At 39.2% G+C, this 6,277-nt stretch overlaps 1 protein-coding gene across 1 annotated transcript in view; it reads left to right on the top strand.

Annotated features, from left to right (window-relative positions):
• Window positions 1-6,192: 6,192 nt before the first annotated feature.
• The window catches only part of LOC146466760 (uncharacterized), a 3,107-nt gene continuing 3,022 nt past the window's right edge, over window positions 6,193-6,277 (top strand). Inside the window, exon 1 of the mRNA XM_085126863.1 lies at window positions 6,193-6,277. This exon is cut by the window's right edge and continues 3,022 nt beyond it. The gene's annotated coding sequence lies outside the window, so the exon portion shown is untranslated.

The raw sequence follows: 6,277 nt of genomic DNA, 5'->3' as shown, positions 1-6,277 counted from the left end.
CTTGGAAATGTTTTGCGAAAAAAACTAAATGCATGTAAAGTCCAAAGTCATTCTATGCAGTTTATTCACACATCAAGAACAAAAGGATACGATAATAAACTCTGCCGCTCGTGGTCGCATAATTGCGCTATTGTTCCATTCCTTTGAATTCGCTTTATGTCCTCATCCAAAAGATCTCACCTTTTTCCAAACGAATGAAACCGAACTTATTCAACACGTTTTCGGTGGCTCCCGAAGTGAATGCCCAAAGGACTAAAAACGAGCCTTCAAGCTACAAAATCCAGCGGTTTTTCCCATTTCTGAATGACACACTTAAATCGGCGTGAAGTTGTAATGAACATTGATATCATTAACAAGTAGATCTTAACTTTATAACCTAAATTCGATTTTGAGACGACATTACGGCTTTATAATGACGGCTAGTTGTAAGAAAATATATTCCCTATTGGGCGGAGTCCAATTCGAAATAAATTTTCCCCCAACGCCATCATTATAAAGCCGAAATTTCGTCTCAAATTAAATTAAGTTTTTTATAGCGATACAAAAATTTTGTTGGAGAGAGTAAACGGATAAAGTACAAATCGTGCGCTGATTGAAAGAGAAATTCTTACTTCAGTGAAACTGTAGCCATGGTAATATTCGTACGTGAAAATTTTTGTCGCAGCGGGTTATTTGAATTTTTGGCTTTAATTTTTACGTCAAAAAAAAATATTGCAAAAACTTACAGTCCATAAAGTACCTACCATTGATGAAATAGATGAGCTAGTAGATTTGAACATCTTACCAGCAAATTTTATTGAAAATTTGATATCGCCGCGAGATAAACAACAACATGAAAACAGTGATAAATAAACCTCACAACCAGAAGCAAGAATAAAAAGAGAAACCATACTAGTACCGAAAAATGAAAGGAGAGCATTGTTATCCTAGCTTAGATGCCGTGGAGATTTAAAAATTTGAAATATACCGAGCGGCGAAGAATACTGTAAAAATGACCGAGTCTGCCGTTCGGCGCTTGTGCTAGCTACGACAAGAAGATCAAGTTGACGGACCAGAACCATGAATGACAACGCAGCAGAGCTCTCGAAGCAATTTTTCAAGAGATCAGAGACACCAGAAAAGAAACTTTCGGCGAAGAGTGTGAGACAGCAACGTTGACAACCTACCAAAAAGGTTTGAGAAGTTATTTTCTGGAGAGGCGCGAAGGTGAAAATTTCGACATAAGCTTATAATAATTATATAATTTAAACAAAAAACCTTGAGCAAAATGAAAGCATCTCAAAGCGCCTGAAAAGGGAAGTAATCCAAATATATCAGACCCTTTTGCTTTGAAAATGCCATAATTTATTGGAATTTAAGCTCATTGTTATTCCGCACCGTGGCCGTTTAAGGACGGTGCCTACTAATACCGAAGTTTTTTTGCACGGTTTATGACTATACAGGAAGAGCAGATGTTAGCAAGGCCAATTGAAATCCAACAAGAAAAATGGGGGTTACTACACATTTTTAGAAATAATTAAGCAAAATTGTTCTAAAAAACAGTAAAGTACAAAGCAATGTATGGCGGTTTTATCCAAATTGAAGCTTCGTTATCTCTAAAAAATGCATGGTTAGCCCACATTTTCTTCTGTTTGGATACCAAAACTACTTGCTAAGTTCTGCTTTCCCCGAATAGTTTTAAACCGCGCAAAACTTAAACTGCCTTGTGTAAGTAGGCATCACCTATAGGAAACCCAAGTATCTCGAGATGCGCAGAACGTATGCGCAGTAACAATAGTAGGCACCGTCCTTACATCCTCGTTCCCAGAGCTTAAGATCTTTTGCTCAGCGGTTGGATCGTAGGCCCTGGTAACAGTCGTTACCGGATATCGCAAATTTCACGACATCCGGCAGCGCACACCCAGTCATTCTCGTCCCCAGAGCCCTAACGTTTTTTTTTTTTTAATTGTTGAACGAGTCGCTCTGGGTACATCCAAAAATATCTTTTTTTTCATTGGCTGTCGAGAACCTGATGCGCCATAAGATGACGCTTCTGCGAATTGATCTTTACTTCCGGTGAGACGCTTGAAATCGTGCTATATAAAGGAACAAATAATGTAAACATTTTGTCGATAGACGAAAAGTACTTTCTGTTTAGCGCAAAGAATTAGCGATTTGGATAAAAGTTCATCAAAGGAGACGCCTGAAATATTTTCGGAAACTGGATGTTGAAATATTTTTGGTAAGTGTTTCAATTCTTCCGACTAAATAAGCTAACTTGCTTTCCATAAAAGCCAAGGTGATCATTGGGATCTCAGAGGATCGGAAGAACTGAACGAAGAGTAAACCATACTCTTTGAACTAGCACAAGTCAGGAGTGATGTAGCTCTCAATTTCGAAGATAAGTGCCTCAGACTCGGCTTTATTCCGTTGCCCAAACATGCTTACGGCCAAACAGGCACAACATTTCGATTTATAATATTCGGAAGTACTGTAGAAAGTCGCACACAAATAATAAAATGCTGAGAAAAATTGAAGTTTCCCTCGTTGATAATAACACAAGTAACTATCTGTGATGTATTAGGCAGTTTATTCCAAGGAATCTCATATTATGTTTTAAGCTGACCGCAGATTCATTGCATTGTCCTGTGCAAAGTAATGTAATTTGGAAATGATTTAATTAAATATAAATAAAATATATAAGTGTTAACCTTACAGAAGCTCTACCAACTCACCAATTAGAGGCTATGCAAACAGAAGCTAAAAGGCTATTTAAAGATTTGTTCTTGGATTTTTTTTGCACTGATTAAATGTTCTTCTTGCTTCCACCGGTTCACCCAATTAGTGCATTGTTTGCTTTTAAGAATGAATATGGCTTGTAATGGGTTTTGTTAAAGGGAATAAGAATTAGGACTAAGGGACTTAAGTCTTATTTAATACTGAATTTGTCTGGACAATCCATTAACTTCCAATTAAATGATCGTTTTCAATGAACAGCTCACTTGCGATTTACACCCTTTCTGAGTCACATGGAAATGATAACGTCCCATTTTTCTGTTGAGAATTAAAAGCAACATAACTGAACTCATAACCTCCTCAAATCACAACCCCTGATGGCCTGTTGACACGGAGGAAGGATACATTTGTGACTTTTCCGGATTCACCACAGAGGAAGGATAGAGGAAGGATACATCTGTGACTTTGCCACTGCAAGGTTCACCTGGCTTTAATTTGTTTCTTTTTATTGCTGTTGTCTTTTGACATGTGCTTTACATGCATGACACCTACTCACTTATTAGAGTACATCCCATCTGTTTGCCTCTTTCTCTGTAAGCTATCCTTCTTACTAGTTTTAAATGTTGTTTCGAGATGAAGAATTTTCTCCCTGTGTTTAACAGTTACTACACTCAAGTGACACCCATCTCAGAAAGAGAGCTGTCCTAGAATTGAAAGATTGTAGTGTCTCTTGTATTCAAGTCTGTTACTAATTTTAGTTGGTTTTGTCCTGAAGTATTTTAATTGATGCTTCTTAGCAGAGCTCCCGCGCGCGCCGCAAGGCGCGCGCGAGCGGAGCCCCATAGCTAAGAGATTTTGGTAAACCCATCAGTGCGAGAAATTTTGGTTTGGTTATGACGTCACTTCCGTCCGACCGACCGACCGACCGTACGTTCGCTACTCCTTGTATGCCACCTTGAAATGAGACACTCAAACCCTGTGCTGCAGCCCGCTTTTTTACGCGGGAAGTTGCATCACCAACTGCGTTTTAGAATAGAATTTGACAGAATACAAAGTCAATTTTTGTGACCAACAGAGGGAGAAAGAGCAATACGACTAGCGGCGAGAGAAACAAATTGGCCGGCACATCATCAGAATCTTGAAGTGAAATCATCTTTGATCTCCGATCCGGCGCGACGAAACGTTGGATTTTTCCTCTTGAAGTGAAGCGTTTCGCTCACTTAACGTTGTAAAAGGAACTAAAAAAGATTGGAAATGGAATAAAAGGACTGGTTATTCTGAGAGGTGAGCATATCATATCGTGTGATTTTGTTGACAAAACTTAGCTGGATTGCTATCGTGCAAGATCTTGTTTTCTCGCAGTGTTGACACGCTGTTTAATTTAAACTTAAGCTTAATATTGCTAAACTCAGAGCAGTCTTCTGAGCTCATTTTTTTTCGGTCCATGTTCATTATTTCCCTTGGAATTTTATTTTCTAATCTCCTCCAAATTTTACCTTCCAACAGCGGGAGAAAGAGTAAGACGACTCGCGGCGGGAATTTACATGAATGGGGCATTGATCATAAACAGCAGGCGCCGTGAGTCTTGAAGGGAAGACCTTAGAGAGTGGAACGGTGGAAAGGCAGAAAATCACCCCAAATCCTAGAACACGGAACGGTTGAGGGTTAGGTTCAAGGTTATAGTTTATTTGGGGTGATTTCCGACGTTCCATGTTTTAGGATTTGGAGTGATTTTCCACCATTCCGCCCTTCCACCGTTCCGGCTTTTAGCGTCGCCGATCCTGAAGTGAAGCATTATACTCCGATCCGGCGCATTACGAGACGTTGGATTTTTCCTCTTGAAGTGAAACGTTTCGCTCACTTAACGCTGTAAAACGAACGAAAAATCAGCAATGGAATAAAAGGACTGGTTATTCTCAGAAGAGGCAAGTACATGAATATTCATGTGATTTTGTAGACAAAACTTTGCTGGTTTGCGGCTGTTTTGCAATAAATTGATTTCTTGCAGTGTTGACACGCAGTTAATACTGCTAAGTTCAGAGTAGTCCTTTGAGCTCATTTTTTTCGGTTCCTGTTCATTATTTCGATCCCTTGGCATTTTATTTTCTAATCTGGTTTAATTTTGCCTTCCAACAGCGGGAAAAAGAGCAAGGTGAATAGCGGCGAAAAAGGACTCTTTTAGAGGCGGCACATCATAAACAGAAATCATTTTGATCGATCCGCGAAGAAACTTTGGATTTTTCCTCTTGAAGTGAAACTTTTTGCTCACTTAACGTTGTTAAACGAACGAAAATGTCAGCAATGGAATAATATTACAATATTTCATAGTGAGCTAGTCACAGTCGTTTTCTAAATTTCTTTGTCTGATTTGTTATGAAATCTGAAAATATTCCATTTTATAGATCTAGAACTGCCATCAGTAATGGCATCTCGGCCACTGAACTGCAGGATTAGTCCTTTCCAGCCAGCTTTCCCCCAGCCACTGCTTTCGTGTGCTCGATGAATCCTGATGCGGTAATCAGACTCGCACATTCTGGACAATTCGGCATCTCGGAACCTGACCTCATCAAACAATAGCATTATCCAAAATGTGAACTTAGGAAAAAAATTAGAAATCATCATAGGCCCCCATCTGCATAAATTATGAACCCTAACTCAGGAGTGTTTTAAGATTTGCCACTGCCTGGGCACAAAGGGTGTAACCTTTACTGGTGGGTTTAAATCTTGTGTTTTAATAGCTGTAGCAAAAATAGTTGATGTACAGTTTACATAAGCTTTTTATTTATCATCACAGATCATGACAGATGTGATGAAAACACAGTATGGCTCATGAATCACTTTGTCAATGGAAGTTCTTGTTGAGGCAATTCATAAACTTGTAAATTATCCATTCTTGTGTGAAAGTTTCTGACTGTGCACTTTTCCCATCAAGGGATAGATCCAGTTGTGTATTAAATTTTTGACCTTTTGATAAATGTTGATGTGATGGCAGGAGCCAAATTGAATGGGCACTCGCTGAGCATACAAAATTTTTCTTCAGCAGTAAAGATATTAGTTGGCCTGATGTAGCGCTATTGCTCTAGCATGTTGTGTACAACAGAGATTGGCCACTGGATGTCTGGGCCTACAATAGCTGTGTTTATAAGCAACAGTCAGCACTGTCACTCAATCATTCTTCTAACTATTGAATTGATAGAGGCTACAGAAATATGCTGAAAAAGGGGCATTCCCTGTATACTTTACAGTGCAACTAACTCAACTGGGGCCACCCTACATTGATCAGCCAATCACAGGTCACGTTTACAACAAAGGAGTCTGGCTTTGGTGGTTGGTAAACCAATCAAAAATGAGAACATTTATTTAAATTTCAAAGTGTTGGTCTTATTGGTGGCCCTGGTTGAGTTTGTTGCACTTTAAAGAACCCCCTATAATATCCTATACAAGGGGGCGTTCACTAAAAGATATCCTCGTTAGAGCAAAACTGTGAACAAGGCTAATACACGTGGTGGAAGTCGTGCAGGCCTGTCAACCCCATTTTTGTACTGTTGACTTTTACCAGGCA

Source organism: Pavona decussata, unplaced genomic scaffold (assembly GCF_977016875.1).
Source record: "Pavona decussata unplaced genomic scaffold, jaPavDecu1.1 SCAFFOLD_141, whole genome shotgun sequence".
Taxonomy (NCBI): Eukaryota; Metazoa; Cnidaria; class Anthozoa; order Scleractinia; family Agariciidae; genus Pavona; species Pavona decussata.
This window is presented reverse-complemented; position numbering and strand designations above follow the sequence as displayed.